Consider the following 15,259-nt stretch of genomic DNA (forward strand, 5'->3'; position numbering starts at 1 on the left):
GCAAAGAGATACTTTGTGCACTGATTTCACAGATTACTTATTTATTAAATAGATGAAACAAAATTATAGCTGTCCCTTTTCAATATTTAAATTTTTTTAATGATAATGCCTTTAAAATGCACAGAACATGAATGCAGGAGCTGGTGTGATAGGAGAGAGCCTTATTGCACATAATTAACAGACACATAATGTCTGGTAACTAGTAATTTCCTTCTAGCTGAGTAAGGAAATAATTTAATCATGTTGATCAAATGAATCCCAGGAGCCCAGTGTAACATTATGCCTAAAAAAAAAAATCTACATCAACTGATAAAAGACTACTACTTGGTTAAAAAATATATATAACATGGTTTCCAACCTTATTTAGGTATTTTTAATAGTATTTAAAATGCAAGCCTGATTTTAGTAATTGGCTTAATCTGACATTTCAGGAACATTGTTTTCCAACACTGGCTGAAGCTACAAATATTGGCATGGTACACTTTTCTGGAACTGACTTAAACCTCAGTGTTTCAAGATATATATTTTCCTCGCCTATGAAAATGGTTCCCTCACCTCTGCTTGAAAAAGTGTGTAGGGGGTATGAGGAGGGGGTGTATGGCAGGGGAGCGGTTAGACCACACATCTATTTTCTCTTTTTAAGAATCTCTTTCCTAGAATAGCATCCTATATTCAACGACTAAATATAACCCCTCATTGCTCTTCTGTAAATTCCAGCTTAATATTCAAAACAGGCCAGGGACAAGTTTTTATTCCAAATCATTCCCCCAGACAATTTTTTTTTCAGCAGAGTATATCCTAGTTCTGATAGACTCGTGTTTCCTTTTGAAATCTTTTGTGGTCTTCCCCATTGTTCTTTGGAACTACTTAGAAAAGGCAGTGAGCCACTCTCCTGCTATCTGAAGTCAGCTCTCTGTAATGAGGTGATATAATTTAACACTTACCATAATACATTTTATCCATCTATTGTTTGCTAAATAATTCCTGCAATAACACTTTTATTCTTTCCATACTTCTTCAGGGCAATGCTGGGGGAACAATATTTTTACTGCGGTGATTGATGACAGGTCCTGGTGCTATACAGTCCCCATGAACAGAGGTTATTGATAAGCATCAGGAAGATGGGAGGGGGTGGAGGGGGGCAGGGAAAGCGGCCAGAGGCTTGTGCTGCATGGAAAGAACATCAGGGATCAGAGGGTTAATACCATTTTATGAGGTTGTAAAAACCTACCCCAAGATTCTTGTGTTAGCAATATTCTTTGTGTAAGATGTATGTTATTAAAACAAGTAGCAGCATCTGAATTAAAGTGACAGTATGATGGATGACTACTGAAGGGGAATCGGAGCCGTTTGCAGCATTTTGGGCTAGATGTGGGAATTCTGCCTCAGAGGCAAGGAGCTTGGCAGACACATTGATTCCAGGCTGACGCATGTTCATAAATATGCCCCCAGAGAGGTGTGGCCTAGCAGAATTTACAAAATTATGTTCATGAATTATTTAACATTTATTTATGGATGCTATATTTAAACAGTATTTGCCAAGGCGAATGGACCATAGCTTACAGAGTGATCTTTAGATAATGCAAATTCCGCACAAGGCAGAGGTGGAGGGTGCCCTGCCCAGAGATGCTAAGCCTATCAAAACCGTATTAGAGGAGATGAGTGCACCCACGATGGAGCTGTCCTTCCAAGACTCGTGGTGCTTCCCCGATGTGGCTGACGCCCAGAAAAATCTTGGGAAAGAGAAGAGGTCAAGGAGCATCTGTCCTCCTTGGGAATTCAGTTACACCAAAAGACATGATTATGTTAGTGCTGATTCAAATTTTAATGCAATAATATTTATATTATTTACAACAATGCTTTTATGAATTGTGGAATGTAACACTATCCTTTTGAGATTAAAAAGAAGAAAGGAAAAGATTTAGAAATTGCTAAAACATAGACACCTCTAATCAAGTTGAGTGCTACAATCAAACATTTGAGGAAGTTAGAGTTATGACTGATAAATACACAATTTAGCGCCATATAACTTGGCATGGAGCCTATGGCAAAGATCCTCGTGCTCACCACTCTCCACTTTCCATTCTCCTTACTGTTAAGTGGGGCCTTGTGGTTAGTTCTTGCCAATGAAATGTAAGTGGAAATGACATGTGTCGCTTCTATAGTCAGGACCTTACAGATTTTCTGTTTTCTCTCTTCTCCTGTCACGGTAAGTGGAGAGACCAAACATTTCAGAAAGTTCAGCTACAAGATGGTGGAGTCTCCAACACCCGAATCTTACTCGCCTGCTTGGAGCTGAGCCCCATCAACCTGCCTGGGATGAGTAGCATAATTGAGAAATTATGGTTGCGTTGGGTGAAGCCATTGAGATGTGTGGGTTGCTTTTTTTGCAGTGTTACAAAGATGATCTTAACTAATGCACCAGGTCAGTGTTGTTCAAGTCATCTTACGTGATAAAATACGATGCTTGTGTTAGAATGTAAATTGGCACGCTACTCACTTCCAGAGAGTCTTACCATGGAAAAGAGGTCAGCTAAACTGAAAAGTGGGCTTGGTGACATAGTTGATTTGTTTTCTGACACAAGCTCCTTAACTAATCACGCCTGATAAGAAATAGTTCACAGAGATGCTCTGAGAAGCACTGCAGTGGGCAGTGGCATATGTTCTCAAGTAGCTCCATTTCACATTTTATTGTTTTGCATGGATGATTGACATGTTTGTTGTGTCTTTTGCCTCTCATTAGGCCCAAACCTTTCTGTCGAGGCTGAGGGAAACTCACACAAGGAAAGAAAAATGCAATAGATAAGATCATTTTTTTCGGGAGACTGCTTTATGTCTTTGCTTTCCGGCTGATTTGAAACACACATCTCACCCAAAAAGGAACAGCTAGGTTTTTCCATTTCTCTTGCTCTTAGAGGATCATGGGTATTTTCCTCCTCCAGCGAAATCGCTGTAAATGTAATAACCTGACCAATGGCATTATCAGAGCATCCAAGGCTAAACAAAGCAAATAATCTGATTTTATCAATTCCAGAAAAGACTCAGCAACAGTCAAGAGAGGCAAGACAAGGGGATTGAGCTAAAGTCTAAAAAGGGGAAAAGGAAAACAAATAGAAAAAATATATATGTTGACAAAAGACTCTGAACAAGTTCAAACTCATCAGCCAATACTAAGGTCAGATATTAAATCAATAACCTGTCATGTGCTTTAACTACCATTTAAGCAAATATAAAAGCTAAGGTTGTGATCAACACATTGTTTTTATATGGTCTATATGTAGATTCTGAATGTGATGTTTCATTTTTAGTCTTTGTCTGATTATACATTCCCTAGTATAATCCCATATACCTTAGGTTGGTATTATGAGTAAGCATGTGCACACACACACACACACACACACACACACACACACCTATCTCAGTACTTAGTATAGTTGCAGAATATGCTAAGAATTTAGCCAATGAGTGAATGAGTGAATAAATCTGTGAATTTATTTGGATTACCCAACAAGTAACTACTGGAAGCACTAACAAAACTAAGAGCAGAGGTTAACTAGTTCTTTTCAAGAATGATACTAGCATCCTCAAACATGAACTCTGTATCTTTCACTGGACTTTGGAATCCAATGGTGCATGAAAGCTTCAGAGAACTCTGTGGCTTGGTCTAAAGTACTATATTAAAAAAAAAAACTCTCTATAAAACTTTTCAAGATTTTCAGAGGGTTTGGTAAGAAGTGCTGGAAAATGCAGGATAGCTAAGTGTACAGACATAAGAAAACACACTGTTCTTGCCTGAGCCCTAGTCCTTTAGAAAGCAGAGCTTGAGGCAAGGGTTAAAGTGCTTATTGCTTATACATGAGATGCAGAAGCCCATGGTGAAGGAGAGGGAAAAAGAGAAACAAAGCAAGGACAGACGCAGAACAATGCAATGCTATGAATAACTGAGTTGATGCCTGCTTCCCAGTGAGCTGCAATGAGACACAGCAGGTTCCTCAGCACATCTGCTAGGCACTCAGAAGAAACTGAACCTCAGAATAGACCATGGAGAGAAGAAAATAAAGGGAACTTATTTGCCTCACTCCTCCCCCCCCCCACTTTCTTTTGTTCATTGGTCAAAGTTTACCCTGGAGAGCTACCTCCCCATACTTCTGGGTTGTGTTCTTTACAACTCAGGACACAACCAGCCAGATCCCAAGCTTCTCAGTGTGGTATTCATCCAAGTTTACAAGTGGGGATGTGTGTTAGCTCTGACAGGGCTTGGCATGTGGGGGAAAGGCCATGCTATCTTGGGACTTCAACTGAGACTACAGCCTGCTGGGGGAGCCCAGCAAAGTCATCAAGACTATAGTGGGCCAAGAGGCAAGTAGCACCTTTGTGGAGAAGTGGGCAGTAAGTCTGAGTTCTTCACAGTTCTCCCAGGTTTAAAATATATTCATATGTAAGGATTCTAAGGCAAAAATGTTGTTGGTGATATTTTCCACAATGATATTCTTCCTGTCTTCTCCCTTCACCCTACCCCCCCCCCCACCTAGATTCAATGTTTACTCCTCCCACATTTCCTATTACATCCTGCTTTTTGTGGGATATAATGCTCAAAGCTGATCATGTCCTGTAGTCAGTGATCATTGTTGTTGGAGGAATACTCTTTCTCTTCTCCTAGGTGTTGAGAACAAATGCCATCCTTTTTCTAAAGCCCTTCCTCCATTTTCTCCAACCAGATGCCTCTTGCATTGTTGTGCTCACATACTCCTTACATTTTTGTTCAGACATCTGTCACCTTCCCATATTCCCATAATTACTTATGTGTATTTATCTACCCCACTTAATTGTCAGCTCCTCAAAAACCTAAACTGTGAAGGACAGTGAAATCTAACAGAGTAAATTTGAATTTTGGTGTCTGACGAGTCGGAGTTCTCCAGGCCTCGTTTTCTTGTGCTCTTTTTTTTAAAAAAAATTTCTTAATGTTTTGGGTTTTTTTTGTTGTTGAGAGAGAGAGACACAGTGAGAGGAGGGGAAAGGAAGAGAGAGAGGGAAACACAGAATCTGAAGCAGGCTCCAGGCTCTGAGCTGTCAGCACAGAGCCTGATGCAGGGCTTGAACCCACAGACCACGAGATCATGACCTGAGCCGAAGTCAGATGCTTCACCCACTGAGCCATCCAGGGGTCCCCTCTGTGCTCTTATTTTCATCTTATACAGCTCACCTTTCCGAGTCTTATCTCCTCTTACACAAAATTGCTGTAGCTATACCTATTTGGCAGAAAATTGGCAGAAACAATATAAACTTTGGTGCATGATGAGGTGCCTGGAACATAGTTAAGTGCAAAATAAAGGTCAATCTTCTGTCCTTATTCACTTTTTGTATCCTTCCTCTCTTGTTACCAATGCAGCATGTGGCTAGTGGAAGAAGTGTTTTCTAACTTGTGCAATGTTGGTGAGTGCATGTAGTACTTACTATATGCCAGGCACTATACTTAGCCCTTACAAGAGTATACAGTATTTATCTAATTCTATTAGGTAGGTATGATTTTTTTTTTCACAATCATTTGTACAGCACTTGGTATATGCCAGACACAGTTCTAAATGCTTAACATACATTAATTATTTTAATGTATATAACAGAGCCATGAGGTTAGTACTGTTATTATCATCCCCAGTTTTCAGGTGAGAAAACTGAGACACAGAGAGGTTAAATATCTTGCTCAAGATTATATATCTAGTAACATCTGGGATTTAAACACTACCAGTATGGTTCTAAGCAGATTATATACAGTGTGGTATAGGATATTATAAAATAGCTTGTAAGTAAATAACTCTCTTATAACTGAAAGAGTGTTTATTACTTTCAGATAAATAATACTCATCTAGAAATTGCTCAGTCATGGACTAAGACTTCTTTGCAGCAACCATTTGGCTCAATAGATAAGCTTTAAGCTATAGCAGCCTAGATGGCAAAAGTCAATTAGAAAAAGCTTCCAGCTCTAATTATTAACCAAGAATGATATCATGTCTGAACAAATACAAGAGAAAAGAGAGGTAACACTTGTTTTTGAAACTATTTTCATTATTGCATCATATTGCTGTTCACGTTCATATACTGTAGGATATTTCTTCCCAAATATTTTGTGCTTTCATATGCAGTTCTTTGGATATCCCACAAACTCTACTAGGGTTGATGGTGTGTGTGCATGTGTGCATATGAAAAGGTGAAGATAAAATAAAATTCTCTAGTCCATAAAAAGATAGAGCCATGAGAATGATAAAAGTAAGAGAACATTTTCACAATAAAGTGCAGTGCTAGCCTTGCAAATGAATTGAGATTGGGACCACTCCCAGGTCACCATGATTTTGTGAAACATCAAAGAATGTTCATACAATGTTGAGCACATTCCAATATCCAGAGAACAAAAGTAAGCACATATTTAAAAATCTGAAGAATTGAATTTTTAGTTAAGGCCTCAGTGGAATCAGATAAACTTCCCATATCATCTCCTTCTTCTTTCTTCCCCTCAGGCAAGAGTATGAGACCCTAATGTAAGCCTAACCTTGTCATCATCTTAAAGGATATACTGTTCTTCCACTTATGCCACATTTCATACACTCTTTAGCTGTGAGCAAAAATGTTTCACATTCCAGGAAAATGTTATTTTGGCGTTATCAGTGTCCATCAGAAGAGTTGTTTAGCTTAGGTAAGACTAGGAGAATTAGGAAATCCCTACCTTAACACTCTTCCTTTTGGGTTAGGACACATATTCATCATGTCTGACCTCTTACAAATGAAAAGGAAATAATCCCCTGTGACATGGCACACATTTTTCCTAGCCTGGGGTCTTTCCTGTTAGCTTTGGTATTTATGTATTTGAAAGAGATGCTAGAATAGTTGGTATTAGTTTTAAGGAGTCACATTTTCCCTCTAAACCAAATTCTACTGAAAAAGAAAAACAACAACAACAACAACCCCACAGCTGTCTGATAAGGATACTGCCTTTCATCCCTCACCAAGATCTAATTATCTTTGAATGACAAGTTCAGGTACATTCCCATGTGATGAACTCTCATTCTTTTTCATCTTTTTTTTCCATTGTGGGTTTCAGCCAGTTTCTCTCCCAGTAAGCTGTGCCTTTGGCAAAACTGTGGGGCAGACAGGAAGCAGGGAGCCAGACCAAACTATCCCAGGCTCTGCCTTCAGCAAGTGAAAACAAAGGCTCATTCTACAATTGAAGGGTTCTTGGTCTTTCTTGAGTTTCACTCATTTTCAGCAATCACCAGCTTGGATTTTCTCTTTCCAGTAGTGTGCTGATAAATAGCTCACTGCCGTCCTGAGACTAACATAGTGTTTGCCCATATGCCTTTATTCTGTCAATTTTTTTAATGTTTATTTATTTTTGAGAGAGGAAGAGAGAGACAGTGAGAGCCAGGGAGGGGCAGAGAGAAAGGGAGACAGAATTTGAAGCAGACTCCAGGCTCTGGGCTGTCAGCACAGACCTCGATGTGGGGCTCGAACTCATGAACCGTGAGACCACGACTTGAGCCCATGTCAGACACTTTACCAACTGAGCCACCCAGGAGCCCCTATTCTGTCAATTTTTTGTAAGACAAAAATTTGCTTCATAGAGCAAGTATGAAAGGTAGAACAAGAGATAAAAGAACCACCATTTTCATTAAAAAATTAATTTGGGAGGTAAGCAAGAGAACTAGAAGGCTCAAATTCACTTGGGATCAGCAACAGCATGTGAGTAAGGGAAGTATCTTGGAGAAGAAAGGATTCGTCCCATCTCGAATAGGTTCTTTTTAACTCTAAGTCCTAAGTTGTGGGAAATTATGATTACTTTTAAAAAACATTTAATCTAAAAATGTGAACATGGATTTTACCCAGTTCATTGTGGGATTTTCATCTATGAATTTATCAAATGACATATCCTGATAAAACTGCATATAAACTACATATACAAGTTATATAAGTAAACACATAAACTTATGTGTCTATTTCCATATTTAAACTCATTGTAATATTAAGGTGCAGATGATATAATTTATTTATTTTAAAAAATTTTAATGTTTATTTTTGAGAGAGACAGAGAGAGAGAGAGAGAGAGAGAGAGAGAGAGTCCAAGCAGGGGAGGGACAGAGAGGGAGACCCAGAATCAAAAGCAGGCTCCAGGCTCTGAGCTGTCAGCACAGAGCCTGATGCGGGGCTCAAACTCACAAACTGTGAGATTATGACCTAAGCTAAAGTTGGACACCTACCCACTGAGCCACCCAGGTGCCTCATTTTCTTTAATTTTCTAATATCACATTCAGTCTTGCCTTAAAGCATGGCGGCTTTGTTCCCAAGAGTATTCTAAGGCCAAATAATCTAAGAGGCAGGAGACTGACTAGTGAATCAGTTGCCAGGCCAGCGAAGGGATATGTGTGGAAATGGCAGTGTCACCCCCACCACATTCTATAGTTAAAGCAATCACATTGCAGAAGAGCTTGGAAGATGTGGTCACCTTGGAAAAGAGTGTTTTAAAAGTGATGGTAGGCCTTAAAAACAATAGCCTATTAATTTTTTCTCAGGGAAAAATTCCAGATGTTCATAATACAAATTCCTATTGATCTTTTTGGGAAGCTAAAGGGGAAAATAGCTCAACTTCTTTTGTAGTAAATCTGTAGCCTAGAAAAGAAGCTACAGCTATTTTCTCAAAGAATTTCATCTGCCTTTAGTGTCACTATCTTGTCATGCCTGTACATTTCAGCAGTTAATATGGTAACCTTAGGAGCTAGAATTGTAAATCATCCAGTCCAGGGTCTCCCAACTGCCTACTTCCTCACCCCTTTCTCAGTGATAGTTATAGGGGTTCAATTTCTCTCTCTCCCAATTACTTCCTGGCAGAGGTAGTGAATTGACATATTGTTCCACAATAAGTTGGGTTAAGGAGAAATCATCCAATTCCCTTTCCACCTCCCCCTCCACTTTACAAATGAAAAATCTAAGACAACATGTCTTTCTTGGGATAAGAGCACATAGAATAGAACCAATCCTTGAATCTATTGAATAGGGATCTGACGCCCAATTCAGTGCTTATTCCAGCACAACAAAAGTTATACGTATTCATAGACACAGGTAAGGAAGAGAGAACCTCCTCATTACACCCCCACCCTTGCTCTCTGTGGACCCCATGACTGTATTCCCATCAGGGCAGCAGATAGTGTGCTTGGAAAACAGAAACATTTCAAGTGCTTCACTAGGAGGTTAGGTATCCTACAGCTGTGAAAGAGGACCAGGTTCTCTATGTGGGATTTTCCTAGCTAGAAGAGGTTGGAAGGCTAAAACCACAAAGAAAGCAAGGGTCGAATTTGCAAAGAGGAAAGAGTTTTGTACTAGAGGATTTATAGATTGGTGGGCTGTGTGCAATGTTTCCCAAGCGTAGAGTGTCAGGGAACAGGAAAAAGGCTGCAGAGAGGGCTCAAACTGTGAAGAAACTAACAACAGGTCTATACCTAAAATTGCCTGGGCAAGAGTACAAATGGAGGACCATAGACTTTATGACTAAATATTTAAAGGATTTAAATCAAGTTAGCAAACTGTTAAGTAAGCTGTATCTCCTTCTCAGACCTCTCAAACCTTGACATATGTTCATTTGTAATAATAAAAAAGAAAGAATAAGGCTGATGTTTTTATATCACTGAAAGCAAAATATAAAAGACTACAGTATTCAATTATTGCATGTGTCGTGGTATTACACTTGTCGTAAAATAATGATGGGCCGATGATGTTGGATGAGTAATAATACTAAGACATAAATAATTCATAAATTATTGTGTATTTTCCATAAAATATATTTCTTACCTCCACTTCAGCAAAATCACTGATTGTGTTACTACATCAAGATTTTTGCATAATTTATGTACTACTGACAATAATGCCCAATTTGACAAACTCTTGTCTCACTGTAGTTATTAGAGCCTTTTATTAATTTCAGTTTTAGAAATTTTACTCTACTGTAGAAGTAGCATCTTGAATTGCCAGTAAAATTCTTGAATCAACACTTAGAAGAATTTTATATATCGTGTTTGAATATTTAAATGAACTGCTTATGATAAATTACCATTATAAAAAGATCATTATAAATTATGTTAGCTTCCTCATACAAATTATTAACACTTATATTGCTATTTTCATCACCTCTTAAAATAATATCTAGATTTATACACTAATAGAAGGAATTGGTGTTATATTTCATGCATGTAACATGTAGTTACACACACACACACACACACACACACACACAAGTACACACCCGTTTAAGAAAATTGTGAACTGTTTCATGCTGAAAAATGTTCCTGAAGCCATATGTACAATTCTTGCAAATACTGCACTATTTTTCCCAAACCATAAGTTGGAGGAATTGGAAATTGGAAAACAAAGAGAAGCAAAAAATATGGATACTTGGAAATATTTCGTTATGCAAGAATCTATTGCATTCACGCTATCTTGGAGGAAGGATTTGACAAGTTAATTAATTTTTCTTCTCTCTCACTAAATGCTTTAGTTGCTTAAATAGTCCTTGCACTTGATGCAGTGTCTGTCTCTGAAGTCAGCAATAGCACCACCCACAAGCCTTCTTAGCATTCAGATGAAGCTGCCTTTTGTTTTAAAGACATAAGAAGATAGATGTAGAGAAGCATTTCTTCCCTTGGGGCTTCAACAGTGGTTGTTATAACAGTGGAGGTTTAGGGTCATGCTGGGCAGGTACTGGACATCAGATTCTGAGTGACAGAATGTTCATGAGTTCTTGAACATATTTTACATGTGTGTGTTTGTAACGTGTGGGCCCTTCTTCAGTGTAGAGTTCAGGGCCTTCTTTCCAGAGTCCAAGCATACTGGCTAGGAAGGTTTGGCCCTCCTCACACCTCATTACTCACTGTCTCTGCTGCCTTATCTTTCCTTCTCCAAATCTTCCTCATTTCTATTAGTTCTCTTCCCCTCTGCAATGCACTATGTTCCTTCTCTCTCTCCATCTTTCTTTTTTTTTCTCCCATCCCTTTTCTTTTTTCATTGAAATGTCTTTTTTTTAAAATAAATTTTCTCAGAAGTACACAGCACACTATTTCTTAAAATATGCATGTGTGTATGTGTGTGTGTGGGGGGGGGGGGATGGTATATAAAATCCAAAAGGGAACATAGAAAAGTGAAATTATTCATTCCCTTTACACTCATCCAATACACATCTTTCCTATAGGAAATCCTGTTGAGACTTCAGTTTTTATATTTCTGGGTCATATTCTATACATTTAAAAAGTATATCATTTTTTAAACAAGTATAAACAACAGGATACATATTGTTTTACAATTATTTGTTTTTCACTCAATAATAAATAATGGATTTCTTTCCATGTCAGTATATAAACTTTTAATTTGTACATAGTATTATATTGTGAATGTACTATTTATGTGACCATTTCTGACAGTTGCAAACATAGATTTTCTTCAACTTCTGCTATTATTAGACACTGCAATAAATACACTTGGACATTAATCTTTATGTATTTGTGTATATAAAGATGTATGACTAAACTCGGAGTGTGTGATTAAGAGAATATTTTAAAATTTAATAGGTCCACAAATATCCTTCCAGAACTTTTATATTCCTACTACCAATGTGTGAAAGTTTTCCCCCCACACTTTTCCTAACAGTATTTGTTATCAAATCCCATTTAAATTTTATTGTCATCATTTACCAACTAAAACTAACAAAAGGGAGATAGTCTACTGTCCCGATGTGTATTTTTCTGATTCTCTAATGAAACTTAGCATCTTTTCATGTTCATTACTTATTTTTAAAAACTCTTAAAATATTAGAGATTAAACCTGGCTACATATGTAATAAATAGCTCTATTCCTGTGCTTCATCTATCTATACCCTATCTATGTTACATATCTATGTCACAAATAATTCTCTCTGTGCTTGTTTTTAATCTTTGTTTATAATGTATATTTACTTATAGAGATTTTTACTTTGTACATGGTCTAATCTGTCAACTTTATCTTTTATGGTCTATGATCATGATGTTATACTGAGGAAGATATAACCTACAACAATAATATAAAATCTTTATTTTCTAATGGCAAATTTAGTATTTTGTACTGCTTATTAGAAATTTATTATACCCAGAATACAATAAGATATTGAACATTATTATAGATATATATGTAACTGTGTGAACACTTCATTAAATCCTATACCTCCTGATTTAAAATGACTCCTTTATGACATATTAAATTGTCATAATTATAAGGGTCCCTTTCTGGGCCCCCTATTTTGTCCCATTGATCTATTTGGTTAATCAACATTGTTTTTTTTTTAAATTTTTTTAATGTTTCTTTATTTTTGAGAGAGAGAGAGAGACAGAGAGAGAGTTTGAGTGGGGAGGGGCAGAGAGAGAAGGAGACATAGAATCCAAAGCAGGCTCCATGCTCCAGGCTGTCAACACAGAGCCCAATGTGGGGCTTGAACCCACAAACCATGAGATCATGACCTGAGCCCAAGTCAGATGCCTAACCAACTGAGCCACCCAGGCACCCCTCAACATTGTTTTACTTGTGAAAATGCTATGATTTATTTTAACATTCCAAAGTGTTCTCTCTCCCATTTTAACTTTTATTCCAAATTTTCTTGACTATTCTTACATATTTGCTTTTTCAAATATCCTTTATAATCAATTTTTCATGTTAGCGTTTCCATTATATATTTTTTTTCATTGAAATTGCATTGAATTTATAGTAGCTTGGCTAACATTTACATCCTATAATATTTATGATCACTCATTCTACACTGAGATATAGGAGATGTCAGGTCAGGTTTTATGCAGTTCAGGAAAGTCTTATAATTTTTTTCATATTGTTCTCATACATCGTCAGATGTATTGCTATGTATATCATAGCTTTTCTTACTATTATGAATTGAGTCTTATAGATTTTGTTGCTATTACAACTTGAGTCTTATAACTATGTTGCTATTATGAATTGAGTCTTAATTTTCCATTACATTTTCTAGTCAGTTTTCTGGGATATAGGTACAGTTCTTTTGGTATATTTATATAATATCTAGCACCTTTTGAGCAAGATTATCTTATCAGATCCAATAATTTTAATTCATTACTTTTAGATTTTTTAAAAACAATTTTCCAAGATATTATTATAACATTTTCAAACAAAGAGCAAAGATGATTTTTTTGAGGTTTATTTATTTATTTTGAGAGAGAGAAAGAGAGAGAGAGAGCATGAGCAGGGGAGGGGCAGAGAGAGAGAGGGAGAGAGAGAATCCAAATCAGGCTCCACACTGTTAGCATAGAGCCCTATGCGGGGCTAGAAATCGTGAAACGTGAGATCATGACCTGAGCCAAAACCAAGGGTCGGACACTTAACCAACTGAGCCACCCAGGCACCCCAGCAAAGATTAATTTTATAGTTAAAGTTTATATGCCAACCATCTATATTCTACCATTAATGTTGTACTATACCTGCTTCATCACATATTTTTTCATCTATCAATATACTGTATTCTATTCTTTTTCCATCTATCAATATACTGTAGATTTTGAAGTGTTTCTGAGTAAATTGCAGACATTAGTACGTTTTCACCTATACACTTCAGTATTTACAGCAATAACTAGAGTTATATATTTATTTGTTCCTCTTGAAATTAAATTTATATTCAGTAAAATGCACAAATCGTCACTGAGAGTTGGCAAATGCACAAATCTGGTGACTCAAGCTTATTACCCATAAAGCTCCCTCATTCACCTTTCTAGGCAATCTGTGCTCTCATCTTCTCAGGGGAAACCACTATTCTGATAGTGACATAGAGAATAGAGTGGAGTCAAATACATTACAAAATAACATTCATAATGAGATCTGAAAAAGCAAGAAACAGCCATTGAAAGAGGCAAAGGAAAGTGTAAAAGCAAAGTCCCTGAGGCAGGAGTAAGTTCCATGTGTTCAACGAAAAGGGAAAATAACTGTGATTATAACAGATTAAATGGTTTAGGACACAGCAAGAGATAAGAGAGGAGAATTAGACACAGGCCAGATCATGCAAAGGTCCCTAGGCCACAATGGACTGTTTGGATTTTACTCTAAGTGTGACCAGAGGCACAGTAAAATTTTAAGCAGAGGAGTATTGTTATATGAGTTACAATAAAATAGATAATTTTTTTTCAATATATGAAGTTTATTGTCAAATTGGTTTCCATACAACACCCAGTGCTCATCCCAAAAGGTGCCCTCCTCAATACCCATCACCCACCCTCCCCTCCCTCCCACCCCCCATCAATCCTCAGTTTGTTCTCAGTTTTTAAGACTCTCTTATGCTTTGGCTCTCTTCCACTCTAACCTCTTTTTTTTTCCCCTTCCTCTCCCCCATGGGTTTCTGTTAAGTTTCTCAGGATCCACATAAGAGTGAAACCATATGGTATCTGTCTTTCTCTGTATGGCTTATTTCACTTAGCATAACACTCTCCAGTTCCATCCATGTTGCTATAAAGGGCCATATTTCATTCTTTCTCATTGCCACGTAGTACTCCATTGTGTATATAAACCACATTTTTTTTTATCCATTCATCAGTTGATGGACATTTAGGCTCTTTCCATAATTTGGCTATTGTTGAGAGTGCTGCTATAAACATTGGGGTACAAGTGCCCCTATGCATCGGTACTCCTGTATCCCTTGGGTAAATTCCTAGCAGTGCTATTGCTGGGTCACAGGGTAGGTCTATTTTTAATTTTTTGAGGAACCTCCACACTGTTTTCCAGAGTGGCTGCACCAATTTGCATTCCCACCAACAGTGCAAGAGGGTTCCCGTTTGTCCACATCCTCTCCAGCATCTATAGTCTCCTGATTTGTTCATAAAATAGATCATTTTGGATACTATATGCAGAGTATGATTAAAAACAAAGAGATCATTAGAATCGTTGGGCCAAATCATTGAGGAGGATATGGTTAAGAATTAAATATGACTCTTAAGACTTTGATTTGAGCCACTTGAATGGATAATGCACTCTTCATTGAAATGGGGAAGATTGAGGACAGAAACACATTTGGAGAAGTTGGTTGTGAATGTGTGTTAAATGGTGAGTTGAAGGGGAAGATTCAAGATCTGTTTACAAAACATCAAAGATTAGATCCCTACTAACACAAAGCTGGAGATGTCGAGGAGGCAGTTGGATATATGAGGCTGGAACTCAAGGGAGTGGTCAAGGCTGTAAACTAAATTTG

This window comes from Panthera leo, chromosome A3 (genome assembly GCF_018350215.1).
Source record: "Panthera leo isolate Ple1 chromosome A3, P.leo_Ple1_pat1.1, whole genome shotgun sequence".
Classification (NCBI taxonomy): Eukaryota; Metazoa; Chordata; class Mammalia; order Carnivora; family Felidae; genus Panthera; species Panthera leo.